Below are 25,000 nucleotides of genomic sequence, written 5' to 3'. Positions count from 1 at the left end.
TTGATTTCCTACTAAGGCTGCACATTGAGTCCTGAGTATTGTGTTGGGAAGATGAGTGTTAAAACTTTTATAATCGGAGTGGGTTGAAGACCTGTGTGCTAAATCAATACAATTAAAAAAGAAGATATAGTAAGATGAATAAGCCTCAGACAATTATAGTCTTTAAGTGTTCTTAATTAAGTGTTATGGAAGGATAATATAGCTAACCAGTAGATAGCTCGTCTCTGTAAGGGCATAGAATTTTAACAGCTGAATACATGGTACTTTCGTTTTTTCATGATGATGATATTGATAAAATATATTTTCAAGGCTAATAGAAAAATAATGATTACAGCCGTCATGGGCTTTTTAAATAATCTATTCTCTGTAGTATAGGGGTAGCACCATAGATATCCCACCACTTATCCCACTCTTATCAGCCAATGATAGCACGTGCAGTGCATAATTATGTCAAGACAGCAGCCAACTTAGGAAGGTACGGATAGGTGGTGATCAACGTAAATAAATGCCGTACACACAGTCCATACGACTCCGGGATTTATCAAGCTTCTATTTTTATATGTTACAGTGAATAGATGTACATCTATGTATTATTATTCATCTATGTATATATATTTATACATATGCATATATAAATATACATGTGTAAGTATATATATATATATATATATATATATATATGTATATATATATACTGTATATATATGTATATATATACACACACACATATATATATGTATATATATATATATATATATATATATATATATATATATATATATATATATATATATATATATACATATATATATATATATATACATATACATTTATATATATACATATATAGATACATATATGTATATATACAGTATATATATATATATATATATATATATATCCATATATATATAAATATATATTCTTACGAAGCTGGTCTTCAGAGAGTAGAATATTTTATTCACGTATTTTATTTGTGGATTTAAGAGATGTACAGCCAGCTCGTAAGGAGAGTTCCAACCACATAGGATTAAGTAATGTATGTAAATTACTTAAGACTGTCGTCATTCCTTTAATTGTATTTTCATTCAGTTACGTATATGTACATTTACGTTATTTTAAAGAATTAAATTTTCATTTCACGTAGTTTTGTTACGAAGTCTAATACATACTTGTTAAAAGGTATGCTGTATGACACACACGCTAGGGATTGCATCATGTTTCCACGTGGTTGGAAGAGATATGAAAATTCTAGACTGAAGTTTAATATTTTTTCAATGTTACAAGAAGAAGTGGGTGGAGTTAGCTGAGAGAGAGAGAGTTGTCTCGCAAGCAATGTTAATACCCACTCTTCAAATTACTAAGTGGGCAACCTTACACCGCTAGAGCCATGCCCTCACGCTACGAGAATGATTTACTGGAAATTTCCAGATGGATTAACTTAATATATATAGAGCCTAGCAATGCATAGGAAGGAGAAGAGATCCAGCCTATCCCTTTGAAAGAGCCAACGTCTGCCAGCCTCTCTCCAGCCCCAACATAAGTCATCTCAGGTGTGAATAATGTTTTCCTCTCAAACGTGAATAGTGATTTCTCTCGAACGTATATCGTGTATAGTGTAGTTCAAAAGTTGGTGATATTATTGGGTGATTAATTAAAAGTGAAGTGTATTAATGTAAGTACATTTCATAGCATAAACCTTTGTAACTGGCCCTGTGACATTTTGGTTAAATAGTGAAGTGTATTTATTTTTGCTTAACTCTTCGGTAATCTTGTATGAGCAGAAGAGCATGAGAGTATCAGTTAAGTATATGAAAGTGTAATTCTGATTTATTTTCTATAACTTAAAGTGTTATTTATTCATTAATTGTCAAAATTAGATATTTCCATAAATTAATTTCAAGTGGAATAAGTGACTGTATAATTCTTTATAGAGAATAATTTTTTGTCTTAGTCTAAGGTTTAGTTCAGATTTAATATTTCGAGTGATTTAATTTTGGTGTTAATTTTGAATTGTTAACTTCTTATAATATATATATATATATATATATATATATATATATATATATATATATATATATATCTTTTGTAAAGCGTGTATTATTTTGATAACCAATATTTTTCTCAGTGCTTTGCTCATATCCCCTGACTAAGAACCGAAGTAGGAGGTTGATTTAAGAATAGTTCCCGTGAAAAGTAAAGTAATCACCCAGTTTTGTTTTGAGTGTAAAGTAAAGAAGCCTTTTAGAAATTCAGTGTTCATGTATTTTTTTGTCAAGGAGTTGCGTATTATTTTCAGAGCTCAGAGTTTTTATATTTTGTATCAAATTATGTAATATGAGCAGGTGAGTTTTGGAGCTCGGGAATTTACGTAATACGTTAGTCATAATAATATACATAAATATATATATATATATATATATATATATATATATATATATATATACATAAATATATATATATATATATATATATATATATATATATATATATATATATATATATCATCATATCATATACCAAGGCACTTCCCCCAATTTTGGGGGGTAGCCGACATCAACAAATGAAACAAAACAAAAGAGGGGGACCTCTACTCTCTACGTTCCTCCAGCCTAACAAGGGACTCAACCGAGTTCAGCTGGTACTGCTAGGGTGCCACAGCCCACCCTCCCACATTATCCACCACAGATGAAGCTTCATAATGCTAAATCCCCTACTGCTGCTACCTCCGCGGTCATCTAAGGCATCGGAGGCAGCAGCAGGGCCTACCGGAACTGCGTCACAATCGCTCGCCATTCATTCCTATTTCTAGCACGCTCTCTTGCCTCTCTCACATCTATCCTCCTATCACCCAGAGCTTTCTTCACTCCATCCATCCACCCAAACCTTGGCCTTCCTCTTGTACTTCTCCCATCAACTCTTGCATTCATCACATTCTTTAGCAGACAACCATTTTCCATTCTCTCAACATGGCCAAACCACCTCAACACATTCATATCCACTCTAGCTGCTAACTCATTTCTTACACCCGTTCTCACTCTCACCACTTCGTTCCTAACCCTATCTACTCGAGATACACCAGCCATACTCCTTAGACACTTCATCTCAAACACATTCAATTTCTGTCTCTCCGTCACTTTCATTCCCCACAACTCCGATCCATACATCACAGTTGGTATAATCACTTTCTCCTATAGAACTCTTTTTACATCTTGCCCAACCCTCTATTTTTTACTACTCCCTTCATTCACTCTCTGACGTACATCTGCTTCCACTCCACCATTTGCTGCAACAACAGAGACCAAGTACTTAAACTGATCCACTTCCTCAAGTAACTCTCCATTCAACATGACATTCAACCTTGCACCACCTTCCCTTCTCGTACATCTCATAACCTTACTCTTACCCACATTAACTCTCAACTTCCTTCTCTCACACACTCTTCCAAATTCTGTCACTAATCGGCCAAGCTTCTCTTCTGTGTCTGCAACCAGTACAGTATCATCCGCAAACAACAACTGATTTACCTCCCATTCATGGTCATTCCCGTCTACCAGTTTTAATCCTCGTCCAAGCACTCGAGCATTCACCTCTCTCACCACTCCATCAACATACAAGTTAAACAACCACGGTGACATCACACATCCCTGTCTCAGCCCCACTCTCACCGGAAACCAATCACTCACTTCATTTCCTATCCTAACACATGCTTTACTACCTTGGTAGAAACTTTTCACTGCTTGCAACAACTTTCCACCAACTCCATATAACCTCATCACATTCCACATTGCTTCCCTATCAACTCTATCATACGCATTCTCCAGATCCATAAACGCAACATACACCTCCTTACCTTTTGCTAAATATTTCTCGCATATCTGCCTTACTGTAAAAATCTGATTCATACAACCCCTACCTCTTCTAAAACCACCCTGTATTTCTAAGATTGCATTCTCTGTTTTATCCTTGATCCTATTAATCATTACTCTACCATACACTTTTCCAACTACGCTTTACAAACTAATACCTCTTGAATTACAACACTCATGCACATCTCCCTTACCCTTATATAGTGGTACAATACATGCACAAACCCAATCTACTGGTACCATTGACAACACAAAACACATATTAAACAATCTCACCAACCATTCAAGTACAGTCACACCCCCTTCCTTCATCATCTGAGCTCTCACACCATCCATACCAGACGCTTTTCCTACTCTCGTTTCATCTAGTGTTCTCCTCACTTCATCTATTGTAATCTCTCTCTCATTCTCATCTCCCATCACTGGCACCTCAACACCTGCAACAGCAATTATATCTGCCTCCCTATTATCCTCAACATTCAGTAAACTTTCAAAATATTCCGCCCATCTTTTCCTTGCCTCCTCTCCTTTTAACAACCTCCCATTTCCATCTTTCACTGTCTCTTCAATTCTTGAGCCAGCCTTCCTTACTCTCTTCACTTCTTTCCAAAACTTCTTCTTATTCTCTTCATATGAATGACCCAATCCCTGACACCACCTCAGGTCAGCTGCCCTCTTTGCCTCACGTACCTTGCGCTTTACTTCAACAGTTTTCTCTTTATATTTTTCATACTTCTCTACACTATTACTCTGCTGCCATTCTTCAAAAGCCCTCTTTTTCTCTTCCACTTTTACCTTCACTCCTTCATTCCACCATTCACTGCCCTTCCTCATGCTGCCTCCAAAAACCTTCTTGCCATATACATCACTTGCAATCTCAACAAAATTTTCTTTTACTAACTTCCACTCCTCCTCTAAATTGCCAGTTTCTCTTACTTTCACTTCGTCATATGTCATTTTCAACCTTTCCTGATATTTACTTTTTACCCCCGGTTTTATTAGCTCTTCAACCCTCACTAGCTCCCTTTTACATTCACCTACTCTATTCCCCCACTTTTTTGCTACAACTAATTTTCCGTCCACCAAAAAATTATCAGACATACCGTTAGCCATACCCCTAAACACCTGCACGTCTTTCAATCTTCCAAACATTCTTTTAGTTATCAACACATAATCCATTAATGCCCTTTCTACTACTCTTCCATTTGCCACTCTTACCCATGTATACTTATTTTTATCTTTCTTTTTGAAAAAGCTATTACTTATCACCATCTCTTGCTCAACACACATATCCACCAGTCTCTCACCACTCTCATTTTCACCTGGTACGCCATACTTCACAATGACACCTTCTACCTCTCCAGCGCCCACTCTAGCATTTAAATCACCCATGACAACTACATAATTCCTTCTACCCAGTCCTTCTACACACCTAGTTAATTCATTCCAGAACTCATTCCGTTCTTCTTCACTTTTCTCACTACCTGGCCCATACGCACTGACAAACGCCCAACATTCCCTACCCAACCTAACCCTTACCCACATTAACCTAGATGATATCTCCTTCCATTCCACTACTTTACCTGTCATCCATTCACTCAGCAATAAGGCCACACCCTCTCTCACTCTTCCCCTTTCAATCCCAGACACTCCACCAGACATTTCACCAAACATCACTTCACCCTTTCCTTTTATCTTCATCTCACACAAGGCCAATACATCCATCCTTCTATTCCTAAACATACTTCCAATTTCACATCTTTTACTCTCTATCGTACTACATCCACGCACATTCAAACACCCCAAAACTAGAGTGCGGGGAGCAGTCACTCTACCCCCAGCTCCATCTCTTTGTTGCTGTCTCACAGGATGTAGATACAGGAGAGGGGGTTCCCAGCCCCCTCGTCCCGTCCCTTTTAGTCGCCTCTTACGACACGCGGGGATAACGTTGGCGCTATTCTAATTTCTATATGCCCCCGCGGCCACAGGGGGCATATATATATATATATATATATATATATATATATTTATATATATATATATATATATATATATATATATATATACATATATATATACATATATAAATATATTTGTTTGTATATATATACATATATATATATATTTGTTTGTATATATACATATATATATATATATATATATATATATATATATATATATATATATATATATATATTTAAATACATATATTGTATATATACATTTATATGTATATTTTGTATATATATATATATATATATATATATATATATATATATGTATTTATATTGTATATTTTATGTACATTTGATTACATATATATATAATCATATTCACTAATACAATTACTGTATTGGCAACCAAAATACAAAGGCCCTTAAATTTCATCAAACAGTTTTCTACAATTTACGCAGCTTTGAAATCTGCCTATAACGCTTCAACAATTGTTTTTTTTTTTTTTTTTGCACAAAGTCTCTTTGGGTATTAATTTCTTAAAATGCATCTCTTATGTAAGTTTTCAAATCACCGATACTTCTTGGTTTTCCACTGAAATTTGTCCTTAAGTACTTCCCAAAAAAAGAAATCCATTGCAGTCAAGTCTGAAGAACCTACCGGCCATTCGATTGAACATCTTCGGCAAATCCATTTTTCAGGAAATGTTTGATCAAGATGCTCACGGATTGCTCTTGTTGTTGGAAATAAAGCTGTCGCTGTAACTGGGGAACAACTTGATTTATAAGACCTTCAAGATGGTCATCTCCTGTGACTGTTCTATATATAAAAAAAAAAAAAAAGATTGGTCCTAAAACACCTGAACTTGAAATACCAGCCCCAAACATTGACTCCAGGCTGATTTAGTTGTTATTCTAATGTTAAATCCATGTTCTTACTAATCCAATAAACGCAACTATGTCTGTTGATATGACCGGGTAATTTGAAAGAAGCTTCATCACTCCACATAATATTATCCAAGATAACTGGATTTTTTTTTCAATTCGTTCAGCAACATCTCACAAAATTGCAGCCACCGCTGGATTATCCTCCAATAAGCAATGAATTAGCCGTGTACGAAAAGCTTTCAACCCTATAGATTTCAGGATTCCGATGATAGAAGCTCGTGAAATAATCAATTCCACAGAGGCTCCTCTGGTGGACCTTTTTGGACTCAACAAATGTTTCGGCAACAATGTGCTTATTATCCTCTCTACAGACTGTATTGGGTCGACCAATTTTTTTAGCATTGAGGATTGAGCCAGTGGCATCGAATATCTCACGAATGCAGTTAATAGTTTGTCTCTTTGGGACTTGAGTTCCAAATGTTTCAATTCAATTTCTTTAAATGGTTTTAGCATTTTGAGATTTCCAATACTCTTTTAACGCCCGCTTTCTTTCATCAATATTTGAATCATTTGCCATTATAGGTTCTCTGAATTATCTGAAAAGAAAACAGATTAAATCTATACAATCGTAGTCATAAAATTATCAATAAAATGGCACAAATAGCATATTTATAATGAACACACTTGTGATAATATAATCGATACATACACCTATTCCACATACTGTCCACCTACTTTTAGACCACCCTGTATGCACAAATACACACACACACACTATCATGAGGTGTTGCAGTATTTGCAGTATATACTGTACTTGTATTTATATTCTAAATATTTTTCAAACCAAACGAAAAGACACTAAACCAAGCATATATACTATTACTCATGCACTCAAACACAAACTTTGCAACTGTTAAGCTGGTGCAGATTAGCAAAGCTACATATGATCATTTACAATTTGAAAAATTTATGAATTCCTGATATAATACTTGTCCCTTACACTATTTGTTCCTTTTTAGAAACAGCTTCCACGGGTGACAGTATAAGGTGAAATCTAGTACAGACGGATAGTAGCCTATTCAGAGGTCAAGGAAAGGATATGCAATGGCAGCGCATCATTTTGTCTTCCATGTAATTATTCTTATAATAGGTAGGTGAAGTAACAAAAGATTCACATCAAGGCACTAAATTGTGTAATAATAACTGTCTTAGATAAACCAGACTGAATATAGCATTGGATAAAACTAACTCACAGATAAATAAGTATCTGATATGACTCTCTCTCTCTCTCTCTCTCTCTCTCTCTCTCTCTCTCTCTCTCTCTCTCTCTCTCTCTCTCTCAATGTTTGTTTATTCCTTCAGGCACAGCAATTTGCTTAGCCCCAAGTGACGTAGGTGAACCCCCAGCAAAAGAGGAAAAGGAAAGTGAAAGGAACGCCAGTTTAGAATTGCTTGATTTATGCTCATCAAATAGAGAGAGACAGAATATCACAAGCATGCGACCTGGATTTCAAATGAATGAAGTAAAACGACACAACAACCTTCCCCAAAATAAGTCATTTTTTCACTTAATGGGCTATGAAAATGACACAAAGTTTGCTTCTAGTTTTCTGAGAGAGCCGAAATTAGACATGATGCTAAACATCAATGGTCATCACACATTCTCAAAATTCATCTATCTAAGAAATATTCATAAAAGTTACTTATGTGCTTCACGTGAAGAACCTAGAAGTCATGTTGCAAAGGTTATTGCAGATGTTATTAACAGCGTAGTTATGACAAATCTCCATCTCGTCCTTGAGACATTTCCAGGTATGTATAATTAACTCATTATTCTAAATGTATTTCATATTCAACAAATAAAGTATTTTGGAAACAGAAATTGTGCTTTGTCATTAATATATGATATTATTAAAAATAATCCATAGATTTTAGATTAAGCATTACTGCTGCCCAAAGAAAATAAAACTTTTTTACAATTATCATTATTATTATTATTATTATTATTATTATTATTATTACTACTACTACTACTACTACTACTACTACTACTACTACTACTACTACTACTACTTGCTAAGCTACAACCCTAGTTGGAAAAGCAGGATGCTTTAAGCCCAGAGGGACCAAAAGGGAAAATAGCCCAATGAGGAAAGCAAACAAGGAAAAATCAAATTTTAAGAACAGTAACAACATTGAAATAAATATTTCCAATATAAACTATAAAAACATTAACAAAACAAGAGGAAGAGAAATTATATAGAATAGTGTGTCCGAGTGTACCCTCAAGCAAGAGAACTGTAACCCAAGACAGTGGAAAACCACAGTACAAAGGCTATGGCACTACCCAAGACTAGAGAACACTGATTTGATTTTAGAGTGTCCTTTTCCTAGAAGAGCTGCCCACCATGGGTAAAGAGTCTCTTCTACCCTCACCAATAGGAAAGTAGCCACTGAACTGTACAGTGCAGTAGTTAAACCCTTTGAGCGTAGAAGAATTGTTTGGTAATCTCAGTGTTGTCAGGTGTATGAGGACAGAGGAGGGTCTGTAAATAATAGGCCAGACTATTCGGTGTATATGTAGGCAAAGGGAAAGTGAACCGTAACCAGAGAGAATGATCACATGTAGTACTACCTGGCCAGTCAAACGACCCCATAACTCTCTAGCGGTAGTATCTCAATGGGTGGCTGGTGCCCTGGCCAACCTACTACTTGACAAAGGGTGCTTTGATGGACTCGAAAGTTCTCCTTCATACCCAATAAGACTTTGCTGTACACATTGATACACTGGCCCTGGTTCAGAGACGATAATATTTCTATGGCATTTTATTTTCATATTGGATGCCTTGTCCTAGTCTTTCACAGGAAAGTTCTCGGAAACCACACATGTTGATTACCCTCTACGGTCTCTCAATCAAATGATCTATAAAGGCTCTTTTGCATTCTTCATGGATCTCTACACTCCATTTTTAGTTCTCTTGTAAGGAGAGTAAACAGTTAAACTGTTCCAGATGCAACAAAATGAAAGGCAAATTCCCCTCTTGTGATTTTCTGGAGATTTCTGTTCATCCTTCGTCATTATATATCCTTGTTGTGATTGATAATGCATTTAAGGCTTTAGTGTGACACTATTTTTCTTAATTTGTTGTGACAAGGAGTATTTTGATAGCCATCTTCCAGCTGACCTCTATAGAAAACAATGTGGGCCAGCCTCTTTTGCCATTTTTTTTTTTTATTTTACATTAAAACTTATGAAACTTCCATGCATGGAAGATTGTTAGAGTCCTTGTCTAACAATTGGAAATGTCCGTGTTATGATTTATGAGCTGGGAGCGTACTCTCCACTCTAGCTTGATGGTTTCAAGTATTGACTGCAACCTCACCATCTTTGTGAACTAGGGATGGGGTGTTTCGGGGGAGCCAATAGATCTACCTACCGAGTCATCAGCAGTTGTAGTTGTCTGGCCCTTCCTCGTCGTAGCTTGGTAAGAGAGGAAAACTGAGCGTTAATCAAATGTATATGTTCAGTCCCTAGAACATTTGCCTATCTGTTATGTCTCTAGCTCATGAGCAACCCTTTAACCCTTTAAAGAAGCCAGTAAGGCTGTTAAGGATCGGGAGGAGATCCCTTCCAAAGTTCTTCCATTGCAGCTCTCCCACCAAAACTGGATCTTTTCTTTTTTATCTTACATTGTTTAGAATTCATACAAGCCTCTGTAGCAATGGGTTTGATTTATAAAACAACATCTCTTTTAGATTTAGGTTGTTTTCATCTTTTCCTGTGACCTCTTTTCATTGAACTTCCTCAAGATTCCTTGTGACTATTTTCCACAACTTCCTTCAGTTATAATGATATTTCATTGTATGGGATCTTGCTGACATGAATTTGATTCTGTGATGCATCAGTACTCGGTAGAAATATTTTTTCCCTCAAGTTCTATGAAAACCTTCTTCTACTTCTTTTCATATCATTACCTCATCTTTTCTGGAAGGAAGTATACTTAAGGCTTTTAGAAACTATGAAAGGAGAACTATGATTCAGTCCAAGAGAGCCTCATTATTACACTTTACATGAAGATCTTATTTTTCCTACGTCTGCGTTTTTTATCAACAAAATATCTTGTGACCTAGTTTTTTTGTGTGTTAGAGATGTCAGTCTATCATTTCCTCTACTATCTTAATTTTCTTATGACTTCGTATAACCAGTACGAAGGGCATTCAAATGCTGTAGTACTTCTTTCCTACAGCTAACCTTGAATTTTTCCTATTTTTATTTTTATTTTGGGTTTTGGATAGGTACCCACTACACATATATACAATAACTATAGCCATTTCCCTTAAAAGAATAGTCCACTATTCCAGTTCTCATCACTGCTAGCTTGTAAGTTGGACCTTTTGGGTTGGTACCTACTACACGTACATACAGTAACTATAACTATTCCCATTAAGGGGATAGTCAACTGTTGCTTGAACTCTTAGTGATGCTATGTCTTAATTTACTATTATTCCGACTTAATCAATGAATTCATACCAATCAAAGTCCTTATGTATGCTTAAACTCAGTTTTCCAGAAAAATAGGTATTTGTCCATAAAATTGAAGAATTTCAATTGATATGGTTGTGAACCTTTTTCCTATGTACCACTCACTTTCTTTTGCAAAGGTCCATAACTCTTGCCTGCTAAGTGATAAGATATTTTTACTTTAGAATTCTGACATACTGAATAGGATTGGAAAGTTTACAGGTGTTAGGAGTCATGACCCTGTTGTTGGGAATATCTTTTGCCACCTAGGTCAACTGTTTGTTGATCTATATACATATAATATGCAGAACATTGGCTTATGAATATTTCCTCTTTTAAGTGAGAATTTGATATTTTTCATTACAATACTAGATTAATGTGCAGGTCATATTTGCTGGCATGTTACTCAGATTCAATGAATATCCATTTCCTTATGTGCCTTTCTAAAAAAAGAACACAGTAATTCAAATTCACTAGTATTTCAAGTTGCAGGTGTTTCAAGTAGAGATAATCACTTATATTTTTAATTTTCCAAAATAAAATAATAAAGAGATTGTTTGCCGTAATATCTAGATTAGGATGCCCTATGATGTCACAGATATAATGTGAAGATGTATAAGTAGCAATTTTTTTATGGAAAGTACCCAAAAGCCATCATAGGCATTTTATTCTTGCTGTATTGAAGAGTAGTATTCCCTTTTCCTCTTATGTGTTCTAATATAAAATGTGGTGTGAGAAAGGGAATTTACATTTTGCAGGTGTTTGTTTCCTCGAGACATTGTGGTATCAGTGGATTACTTTTGAGATCCTAAGTGAAGAAGCATGGTGGCCTCAGATACACAGACTCACTTACCTCAGCCACTCGCAGCACATTTTAGTTGGGTCAGTAGATTGGATTGCTGCTACAATGAAAAAGGTAAGATTCCTCTTACATCATAGCTGAGAAACTTTTTTTTTTTTTTTTTTTTTTTTTTTAAGAAGGTCTTGTGTTGTTGGTAGAAATTTAAAGTCTGTTCAGATTGACCTTGCTCCTTGTCGTGACAACATTGGAATGAGCTATTTAATTGGTTACATACTGCCTATTTAAGGCTGAAACTCGTGTGCAGAAAACTTCCACAGCAAGCACTTCAGTGATATGATAATACTACTCCTCTATATAAACGTTGTACCCCCCTCTATCTTCATGCACTCAGGGTCCCATCAAGGAAAGCAGCCAAGTTCGGAAAAATAAACAGATGCAAATAGTAGACTTTGAATGAAAATAAAATGGAAATGTTTATTGTACATATATATGTAGATAGATAAATATGTTAGGTATATAACTATTATTTGAACTATAAAACAGAAGTGTCAGCCAACTTAGCAGAAAAGCATTTGTACCCAGTTTAAATTTCAGTCATTTTAAGTATTTGATTGGGAATATAATTCCACAATGTAGCCAGAGCTGGAATGAAACTTCTAAACTGTTGTACTGTGTAATTCTAAGTCTTATGAAAGAAAATACAAGATTGTTAGAATTAACTGCATACATACTAATACTATGCAGCAGATGGAGTAATCTAGAAAGATCTAAATACAAAGAATTGACATAAGAAAATTATTCATAATCTACAAATAGCTAATTCAATGATGACGACAGAGAGCAGGGATAATGAAATTTTTGTACAACAAGATAAGATAATAATCGGTTGCTGAATATCAAACAGGGCAACCATATTAAGATAAAAAGGAAAAATAAAACAAATTATTATTATTATTATTATTATTATTATTATTATCATTATCATTATTATTATTATTATTATTATTATTATTATTATTATTATTATTATTATTATTATTATTGCTATCTAAGCTACAACCCTAATCGGGAAAGCAGGATGCTATAAGCCCAAAGGCTCCAACGGGGAAAAAATAGCCCAGTAAGGAAAGGAAATAAAGAAATAAACTACATAAGAAGTAATGAACAATTAAAATAAAATGTTCTAAGAATGGCAATAACATTAGAATAGAGTTTTCATACATAAAATATTAAAACTTCAAAAAACAAGATAAAGAGAAATAGAATAGAATATTGTGCCCGACTTTACCCTCAAGCAAGAGAACTCTATCCGCAAGACAGTGGAAAACCATGGTACAGAGGCTATGGCATTACCCAAGACTAGAGAACAATGATTGGATTTTGGAGTGTCCTACTAAAAGACCTGCCTACCATAGCTAAACTGCCTCATCTACCCTAACCAAGAGGAAAGTAACCACTGAACAGTTAAGGTACAGTAGTTAACTCCTTGAGCGTAGAAGAATTATTTGGTATTCTCAGTGTTGTTAGGTGTATGAGGACAGAGGAGAAGTGGAAAGAATAGGCCAGACTATTCAGCGTATGCGTAGGCAAAAGAAAAGAAGTCGTAACGAGAGAGGGATCCATTGTAGTACTGTCTGGATAGTAAAAGAACGCAATAACTCTCTAGCGGTAGCATCTCAATAATATTTGAACAGAATAGACACGTTTCCTTAAATCATCACACAATTGTTTCACTTTTTGTGTCATTGAAGAAGAAAAAAGTCTGACTTGTTTATCAGATTAACATTGTAATAAAATGATTATGCCTAAAATTTTCACTGAGCTGCATTGATTAAAGAAACATAGTCATTGAAATAAATAAGTCTTCCAATGTCTTTGTCTTAATGACAATCACACTTTTGAACTTTGTAAGGGTTCAATTTGTTCCATGCTCTAACTTTACCTAGAACTCTATTAAGAAATTCAACAAGGTCTAGTCCATAAACAATAGATTCAATCAATACAAGGAGAGTATCATATGCATAAGCGAAAAGTTTATCAAGGCCAAACTGAAAATAATCATGCATCATTTTAAGCTTTTTTTTCAGTGTGTTTATTGATATTTTTTTCTACATTTATTACTGGGATTTATAAAGTTTTTATATTATCAAAATGTTACATAAAACATTATATAAGTATTTAGAGGCTCCTTTAACTTCTTTCCTATGCACCCAGCTGGGTCAAATGGTTTGATGAAAATATAGAGAAGAATCTATAAGTTCATTATTATTATTATTATTATTATTATTATTATTATTATTATTATTATCACTGTTGTTGTTGTTGTTGTTAGTGGTGATATTTATTATTATTATTATCATTATTATTATTATTATTATTATCAAAATGTTGATGTTGTTGTTATAAATATTAGTATTATAAGTATTAATATCATATTGAGTTTATGTTATTGTCATTATTATTATTGTTGATATTATTACCAGGTAAGCTACAAGCCTAGTTAGAAAAGCAGGATGCTATGAACCCATGGGCTCCAACAAGGAAAAATAGCACAGTGAGGAAAGGAAATGATTAAATAAATACAGTACAAGAGAAGTAATAAACAATTAATATAAACTATTTTAAGAACCGTAACAACATGAAAATAGAGCTTTCATATATAAACTATTAAGAGAGACCTACGTCAGCTTGTTCAACATAAAAACATATGCTGCAAGTTTGAACCTTGGAGTTCCACAGATTCAACTACCAGTAGAGGTATGGAAGAGTCTTGGAGAGGAAGGTATAGATATCTTGTGGGATCTGATGCAAAAGATCTTCAATCAGGAAAAGATGCCAGAGGAATGGAGGGGAAGCCTAATCATGCCCATCTACAGGAAAATAGGGGTTAAGTTGAAAGGTAAAGTACACAGGACAGTTGTGAGACCGGCAATGATGTATGTAGCGGAGACAGGGCAATAAAGAAGACAGAAGAGAAGAAGCTGGATGTGACAGAGATGAAAATGTTGAGATGGATGTGTGGGGTGACAAGAAGAGATAATATACGGAATGAGGTAATTAGGGGTACCACAAGAGTTAGAGAACTATGAGATAAGATCCAAGAAAGTAGACTGAGGTGGTATGGTCATGTCATGGGAAGAGATGAACAGTATATTGGGAGGAGCGTAATGGAAATGGAGGTACAGGGAACGAGAAGGAGAGGGAGACCAAAGCGAAGGTGGATAGACTGTATCAAGGATGATGAAGTGTGGGACAGAGGTAGATGGAGAACTCTGGCCAGAAATATTGACCCCACATAAAAGTGGTAAAAGATACAGACAAAGAAGAAGAAAGAAGTTCCACAGATTCAACTGCCTGATTAATAAGATCTTTCCACATCTTCGTCATAGCTGGAATAAAACTTCTAGAATCCCTGTGTAATATTGATTTTTATGATGGGGAAGGTTTGACTATTAGAATTGACTGCTTACCTAGTATTACGAGCATGATGGCACTGTCTTGGAAGATCTGAATCCAAAAGATAGTCTGAGTTAGGAAAAATTTTATGCAACATGCATAAAGAACTAACTGAACGACTGTGCCAGAGATTAATATCTAGATCAGGAATAAGAAATCTAATAGACCACAAGATCTTGTCTAACAAATTGAAACGAGATTTAGCAGCCGAAGACCAGACAGGAGAGCAATACATGAAACAAGGCAGAATGAAAGAACTAAAACACTTCTTCACTAAAAATTGTAAATTTCTCTAAGCCAGATTTTTGCGCAATTGAAGAAGAAATTTGCTTTCAAGACGGGTCTTAATTATTCAGAATAAGATAATTTAACAAAAAAAAAAAAAAAAGACCATAAGATACCTGAAACATGTTACACATGTATGGAACTAGAAAGGATTTTTGAGAAATTAGTGAAACATCACACAAGTGTACCACGTTTACATGATACTTTATTTACTTTAAGGGCTGCTTATCTGGTCCTGTACAGAAGGGGAACCCTACAGTACTCTCTTCTGGACCTCAACGGTTGTTTTATGATGTTCGTTCGGGAGCATTTAACATTTCACAATGCGTATTCTTTTCTTACTGTTTGATCATCACTGTAAAAAAGAAAAAAAAACTTGCAAAATAAGAGGGTCTTCAATTTCCTCTTGAAAGCCTTAATATCTTCAATTATTCAGATGTCTCGTGGGAGCCTATTGCATAGTCTCGGGGCACGCATATTTAAAGGCTCTGGAGCCCACATTAGACATGTATCTAGGTTCCAATAGTTTGAAACCATCTGTAACTATTCTCGTGTCAGGACGATTTGTTGATTGCATAATATGTAGCAATTCTCTTAGATATTTTGGACGACTGGTTTTGATAACTTGGTGGGTTATTGTACATATTTTGAATTTAATTCTCGCTTTAATCAGCAGCTAATGTAGATCAATTAGTATAGGAGTGATCCCCTCTCTAGGTTGGATACCTTTTATCAGTCTTGCTCCTCAGGTTTATCATGTTTTGTAATTTCTTGAGTTGGACTTTTGGTAGGTTGTAATAGATGGAGTTACAGTAGTCGATTCTGGTAATCACACAGTTTATCAAAAGTTTCTTTACGGAACATTCTTCCAGGTACTTTTTTATAAAAACAATATTTCATAGATGATAACCAGCAGTTTTTACTATATTGTTTATTTTGGCATTGGAGACAAGTTGCAGTCAAGAAATACGCCGAGATCACGAACTTCCTATATTGGCACTGAGTCATTATTTATGTTTATTTGAATATCACCCAAGCTTCTCACAGGGTTTCTTATTTATTTTCTCTGCATTTTTTCATGTTTAATTTAATTTTCTTGCATATAGTAGTTAAACAGGTCTGTTTATCTTTCCAGGTTAAACATCTCTACAACAATTCCAAAATCAATGCAATGGTAAGTTGCCAGTATTTGTAAGGTAGTTATGTTAGGGTATTATTCATGTTGATGAGCGTTCATAAATCCATATATACACTAATTGGTCATAGTTCTGGCGATTATCATAACTTTTGAATAGGGACTATTACACTTGTAATGCTTAAGAAGGAAATTATTTAAAACTAAAGTTTGTGATAATGAATAAAGTTAATATCTCTCTAGTTAGGGTGCTATCTTTTTTTTAAAGTTTGTGTTTAGAAAACTTTAATGTCAAACTTCATATAACATTCAAGCTTCATTTTACAATGTCTTCCTGCAGAACACCAAGTGGATTTGGTTTCCTCAAGTAATAAATTCATCACAACTCGAAGTGGAATTGCTAACTTTCTCAGATATTATAGAGAAAATGCAAGACACCATCATTGAGGGAATACGTGGTGTTCTTATATTTGATGAAAGAAAGAAGAATAACGAACTGATTTTGTCAGAACCAAGGTAAGAAACTATAAGAAAATAAAAGTATGTTTATGAAACTTTCATCCTTATAAAAGAAAAATTAAAGAGACCAAGTAGGCTACTAACCGCCAACTTCTTTTAAGGGGAAAATGTGTAGCTTGTGTTAAATATACTATGAATGGAGTATGGTTGCACTGACAAGTGATACATTCAGTATAAAAATCAATCAAACTTTAACACTAGACCAGCATCATAACGCATCTTGATAGCTGTTCATCCCTGGAAAAGAAATTACATCCTCACCACTATTATTTATTGTAAAATTCACCAAGTGGCTAGTGCTTATTGTTTGTAGCCCTATGCTCTATTCATTATTGCATTTGAGTAGAGAAAGGAAAAAATACTAAATTGTGTGCTTTTGAATGTGCCTTGGTGTGGAGTAAATGAGGAAAAGTCTTTATAACTGCTTTGTTTGAGATATGAAAGCTGGTGTAGACACATAATGAGTCCAAAGTGAAAGGGCAGTGTAAGAATGTAGTCTGAAAAGGGATAGTGTTGGAAGTCTGGGGATGGTTGAAGAGTGTATAAAAATGTAGAGCCAGGGAAGGTATAGTGTTTCTAGTGTTCAAGAGGCTGGGGAGGATTCAAGTTTATGTGATACTTTAGAGCCAGAGGAGGGATAGGACTTATAGTATCGGGAAAACTGAGGATGGTTGAAGAGAATACAAGAATATAAAGCCAAGGAAAGCATGGTGCCAAGAAATCAGGGGATGGTTGAAATGAATGCAATGAAAGTGAAGTGTTTCTAGTGTTAAAATGTGAATGGTTTAAGAGGACAGGACTGAATGGGTGAAAGTGAGTGTGGCAGTAGTAGAAAATTGCAATACTGAGCGCATAAGATCCAGCAATTGAAAAGAATTAGTGAAAAAGAATATGTTTTGAGATAATACGAGTCTGTGTATGGCAGTTTTTGAGAATATGGAAGGTTATGTTGTAGTAGGTTGATTTCAGTTGTAGGCTAAGTGACAGAAGAGAGGATTCTGTTGGTAAGTATGGACTTCCTGGAGTAGATGATAATGAAGTGACTTGTGTAAATAATTTTGAAGATGAAATACTGATGAATAGTTTACTAGATGTATTTGGCAGTACATGGAAGTTGGTGGATGTAATAGTGAAAAAAGGAAGTGGCTGGAGGTATGTCTGATAACTATAATCTGGAAAGAAAAAATAGAAAGCGTCATTGTAAATATAATCAAGAAAAGTAGTTTGAATAGGTGGGATATATAAAGCAGAGAAGGAAAGTTTTCTAAAGTCATTCTCTATGAACAACGGGTTCTGTCTGAACCTCTATTATCATCAAGATGAACACTTTTTAGGTAAAATTTACATTGAAAATTTAGTAATTTAAACAATCAGTAAGAAAAAATTATGTTTCCTTTCTGTACTATAGTTATGTTTCAGAGAGACTGAGAAGAGAGGTTTATGAGTGCTGTGGGGAAGTGTTATCCCCAAATAGATTTATAAATTATTAATACAAACACGTTCTCAGTTGGCTCACTTTTTAAATATAAGGAAAGCCTACCTACTTCCTTGTGTTCTGGTGCCATATATGCATATCAATGTGCACTCTACAATGAATGCTACACTGGAAACACGTCCAGACAGCTTCAGTGTAGGATTACGGAGCACATGGGAAGATCGGTATGCACCAATAGACCTTTAAGTAAGAACTAAATTTCGGCCATTTATGACCATTCATTTAAATCTAGTCATTCCATTTCCAGAGAAAATTTAAAATCCCCACAGACATAGTAATGTCAGTCAACTGAGAATCTTGGAGTCTATGTACATTTTTAAGCTAAAACCCAGCTTGAATGAGGGCTTACCTGTTCAGTTGCCAGTGACCTATTTACCTGTTTTTTTCTCTTTTTTTGTGGCTTGCTACTGTGAGTGTGTGGTAATTTCCTGCGGGTAATTATACTATATTAGTGATGAGGTCTTTTATATAATTTTATGCTCTTTGATTTGTTTGATTTTAAAGCTAATTGGAGTTATTAGAAGCATATCTTCCTAATTATCTGTTTATTACAAATTTTATCTATTTTATATTTTATCACATAAAGATACACTGAAGATCATAAAAGGTATGGTGAAACCTCTAGATATGAAAGTTTCTGCATATAAAAAGCTCATTTTACGAAACGACATATGAAAATTTTTTTGCCTCAAATTGCAAAAAAATACTGTGGATACTAAACAAATATCCCACAGCCGTCGAAAATTTCAAATTCGCGTAGTGCACAAACTTTAAACTTGCCACCATCGTCCTGCTCTCCCATTTGTTATCTTCATACCCTGAAGCTAGTTACTGCCATAAGATCCTGCTCTCCTAGTGGTCTGCATCTTTCCCATTATGCATCTGCAAGTGTGCCTCGACCATTTCATTTCAGCATTTACTATCGTTCAGATTGAATTCATTTCGGTGATATCGATTTCGTACTTGTAGTTTTCGTGCTTCTATATTCAACCTGTAATTCTCTAGCCACGGGTCCAAAGAATGTTGCTGATGTTCAAGGAAAGAAGAATAGGATGCTTTCTATAAAGACAAAGCTGGAGATAATCAAGAAGCATGAGCGTTGCCCACAGTTAAGTGTGATTGCTAATGAGTATGGCCAAAATCCGTCGACGATAGGAACCATCCTTAAGCAGAAGAAAGCCATCAAAGCAGCAACACCTTCTAAGGGCGTGACTGCTTTTTCTGGTAAGAGGAGCCACATCCATGATGAGATGGATAGACTTTTTCTCCTCTGGATTAAGGTCAAGGAAATCACTGGAGACATGAGCACAGAGACGTTAAACTGCCACAAGGCTAGTGCCATTTTCGGTGGTCTCATGTATGCTCTGGCCAGAGATGACACAGGAGAAGCGATATCACAGCAGGCACCCCTAGAGATCAGGGCTTCATGCGGGTGGTTTGAAAAGTTCAGGAGACAGATTGGCGTTCATATGGTGGTGTGACATGGGAGGCTGCCAGCTTGGACACGAAAGTGGCTGAAGCCTTTGTTAAGACATTGGACGAGTTGACACTCCAGGAAGACCACATTCCCCAGCAAGTCTTCAACTGTCGCAAAACTGGGCTTTTTTGGAAAAAAATGCCTCGTCAAATCTATATCACGACGGAATTTAGGCATACAAAGGACAGGCATACCCTTGCACTCTGTTTTAATCCCAGTGGGCATTGTAAGGTTAGTCTGCTAATGGTGTATCATTCGGAGAGTACTCGAACCTTGAAATCTCACAAAATGCTAAAGGAGAAGCTTATGGTTATGTGGAGGGCTAATACAAAAGCCTGAGTAACAAGACAGTTTTTTTCAGAGTGGATAAACCTCTGTTTCGGTCCGACTGTTAAAAATTATCTGGGAGAAAACCATCTTCCTCTGAAATGTCTGCTGGTGTTGGACAGCTCCTCTGCTCACCCTCTTGGCATCAAGGATGATACCCTCCCAGAATATTCCTTTATCAAGGTTATCATCCTTCCACCTAACACCACCCCTCTCCTTCAGCCCATGGACCAGCATGTGATTTTGAATTTCAAAAAACCCTGTACAAAACATCTCTTCAAGAGGTGTTTCGAAATCACTGACAGCACAAACCCCAACTTTTGTGAATTTTGGAAGGATCATTTTGATTTGGAGACTCATCGATCAAGCTTGGCAGGAGGTTTCAAGGCACACCTTGAACTCTTTGTGAAAGAAGCTGTGACCTGATGCTGTCCCCTCACGAGATTTCCAGGGATTCACCATAGGCCTTGCTGAAGGCGAAGCCTAAAACGTTCACAATCCTGAAACTGTTCCACAAACTGAGGTTGAGAAAAAGGTTTCACTCGGGAGGTCCATAGGGATGATCGTCGATGAGGATGACATTAGTAAGCTTCTCGAGTAGCACCAAGAAGAACTCACGACGGACGACATGAAGGAGTTGGAGACCATGTAACCGAACGTTATTCAGGAATAGTTCTCTGGCGGTGAGGAGGAAGAGGACAGGGATACTATGACTACGACAATGGCAGGAAGTAAGGAGTTACTATCTTTGTATTATAAAGTGGTAGATTTCATAGAAAAGAAACAACACGACAAGGTACACATAGGTTGTCTCCTTGCGCAGTTTAATGACATTTGTCTGAGCTATTTCAAGAACATTTTAAAAAGAAGGAAGAAACAAGGTTCTTTGAATCGTTAGTTTTCAAAGAGGCCACTAGTAAGCCAAGAGGAAGGTCAAAGTAATCCAAAAAAAAATAGAGAAGTGAAAGTGAAGAAGAAATTGAGGAAACCTAGAAAGTGCTAAACATAAAATGAAAAGAAAAAAAAGAAGCCAAAAAAATGTTAAAAAATCAATTATAAGTGTTTGGTAATGTTAAGTGCTATGTTTTCTGCTGTTTGTTAATGTTGTCTGCCGTTTGCCCTGCTCCTCTGCCAGCATTTTTGTTTTTGGACATCAACTCACTTAAAAGGTAGTTCCACATTTTCACATCATTTTTTTATTACTATTTTTCATTTATCATTGCATTATGTTCTAACATATACTTCATTTACAGTTATTAACAGTTAGGTTAGCTATATTGAATGATTAAAATGTATTTGACTGTATTTCATTCTGGTTTTACCTTTCATTATAAAATTTAATGTGGTGTTTTCATAGGGCCTGGAAAGAATTTAGCCATTTATATGCAAAATACGACTCATTATATTAAAAAAATCATGTTACGAAAGCCACTTAGGAATAAATTGATTTCGTTCCTTGGGGTATTACTGTATATTGAAAGCTCTCAAAATAGTAAAGATGATAGCAGTACTGATTATTTGATATATATATATATATATATATATATATATATATATATATATATATATATATATATATATACATATATGTTATTATATGATGGTCCGTGAACAGGGAACCAAAATGAAATATAATATTGCATATATTATGACTGCCAAGCTATAAAACCCTCTCGAGTTCCAAACTCACCTGTTTGTTTTTACATTAAATCTGTCACATTGAAAATATCAATACCCAAACTCTGAGATAATTATAGAACAATGAATATCCAAAGGTCTCTTAAGTATACTAAAAAAATCTGGGTAATTATTACTAAGAAGTATTCAAAACCACCTCTTACTACGATTCATTAGCAGGATACGAGCGAATATAGAATAAACACTGGTGATTGAAATAAGTCACTCTTTCCAAAAATAAATATATTCTACATAAATCACAACACTTTGAAAGACACTACAAAGAAAAAGAAAAATCACTCGAAATATCAAGTTGAACAAAATTTAGATTTAGACCAAAAGGTTACGCTCTGAAAATTATATAATTACTTGACTCAAAATATTAAATCTGAATGAACCTTAGCCTAAGACTAAAGAAATATTACACTCTGAAAATTATATAATCACTTGACTCGAAATATCAAATCTAAATAAACCTTAGACTAAGACAAAAGAAATAATTACTCTGAAAATTATATAATCCTTGACTTGAAATATTAAGTCTTCATAAAACCTTAGACTAAGACAAAAGAAATAGTTACACTCCAATCCTTAAACTTTTAAAGAACTTACATAAAGTGGCTGATAAACTTACTAACTTCACGTATTTACTTGCTCAGGTCCAGTTACAAAAATTTACACAATGTCAACACTCACCACAACACAATAAAATCAAAATCCCCTTTTTCGTCTTTCGTATCGTTTCAACACACGATTTACTTTGGGCCACAAAATCACTTTGGAGAGGACTCACTAAAAACACTTGAAGAGAGAGAGAGAGGGGGACCACTTTGGCTCTTTCAAAGGACAGCTGTTTATTTTCTGCTGCTATGCCACCCTAGGGTGCCTATATATGAATTAGCTACGTACAGAAGATTCTAGGACCGAGATCTGGAAGCTTGGGGGTTGGCCTAGGGGGTAAGGATTGCCAATGATTGCTCTCTCGGACGCATCCCGACACAACGCCAGACGGCTCTCTCAGACGCATCCCGACACAACGCCAGACGGCTCTCTCTCTCAGCTAGTTTCGCCCACCTTTGTCCTCGAAATAAAAAAAAGTCAAAATCTATCACTAGGGTTCTCGAGAACCTTCCAAAGCACGTGGCACAGGGGTGGCCAACCTGTGGGGCATACACCAACAGTGCCGCATTACACAACTACAAGTGGTGCACTATACCCCAGAGATAATAAAGAAAATATACCTGTTCATAAAAAAAATAATACTGATAATACCGATTTCTAGAAAAAATAAAAAATCATTTAAGGGGACCGTCTGCCATGTCCTGCATTATTATTCCTAATTATTCAAAATACACAATTGCAATAAATGTTTTAGAGTTTAGAGATATATAATACCTTCATCATATACAAGTTTCAAGTCAATTGATCAAAAAAAAATTATTTGTTAACAAAAATCATGATTTTCAAAATAAATTTAGGTACAAATTTCTTCACTAATATGACTCAAATTGTATTGAAAATCATACCATCAAAACTTTTTTATAAACCGAATAATTCTGTCTCGCAGATTTTTTATTTTCTTTATTTTCTAATGAAATTTTTCTTAATTTCTCTTCGTCTAGACGCAAAATAATCATGAATAAAAAGAGAAAATGGAAAAACTGCACAATATGTCCAAATCACCATACTCAAGGATTGAAAGGGGGTTAAGGATTGTGTGGTGCATCTGAATTAGAAGTGAAAAAAAAAATGGTGCGTGGGAAACAAAAGTTTGGCCACCCCTGACCTGGCACATATAAGAATTGCATATTTTTTCGCAAGCATGACACAATACCTCATAAATTACACATAGACATCATGCTATATATCAGTTTAGTGATATTGGTGTTACTGTATGGACTTGAGTCGTATGATGATGAAACAATATTCAACAAATTTTGTAGATTTAAGAACAAAGCCCTTAGAGGAATATTAGGAAATAAATGGCAGGACAAAATGGGAAATGAAACTATAAGAGAGATTACTCGAATGCCATATGTGGATGAGATTATGGTGAGGGGTGGATGGAGATGGTTTGGGCATGCTCTTCGCACTCCACACAAGAGATTAGTTCACCAGACTTTCAACTGGGCTCCAAAAGGCACAAGAAGAGTTGGAAGACCCAGGCCTACATAACTGAGGATTATGGAGCATGAAAAAATGGAGAAATATATATATATATATATATATATATATATATATATATATATATATATATATATATATATATATATGTGTGTGTGTGTGTGTGTATATACCCCTGGATAGGTACGGTGGGTCGTTTGCGACCCCGAGCGTAAAAAAAAAACAGGTTTTTCTCACGTGACTCACCCCTGTGACTGAATTTGTGGGTGATCGACCTGCAGGAGGTGTCTCCCCTACACGCTCTAGAAGTGTCCAGATGTGCATTGCTGTAGCTGTACTCCTTCCCCGATTTCTGAGACGCGTCGGGGTCGTTCGCGTCCGAGTTTACCCTTCTGAGGTAGTTTGCATAATTATCAAAGTTATTACGTATTATGAAATTGTCGTAGAATGGTGCAACTTGTATAGGTTATCA

The 25,000-nt window shown here is 35.3% G+C and overlaps 1 pseudogene; it reads left to right on the top strand.

The window, feature by feature from the left end:
* The first annotated feature begins 8,297 nt into the window (after positions 1 to 8,297).
* LOC137615848 (glutamate receptor-like) overlaps positions 8,298 to 25,000 on the top strand; it is a 146,721-nt pseudogene continuing 130,018 nt past the window's right edge.

Source organism: Palaemon carinicauda, chromosome 22 (genome assembly GCF_036898095.1).
Source record: "Palaemon carinicauda isolate YSFRI2023 chromosome 22, ASM3689809v2, whole genome shotgun sequence".
Taxonomy (NCBI): Eukaryota; Metazoa; Arthropoda; class Malacostraca; order Decapoda; family Palaemonidae; genus Palaemon; species Palaemon carinicauda.
The sequence above is the reverse complement of the archived record's forward strand: the minus strand, read 5'-3'. Positions and strand labels throughout refer to the sequence as shown.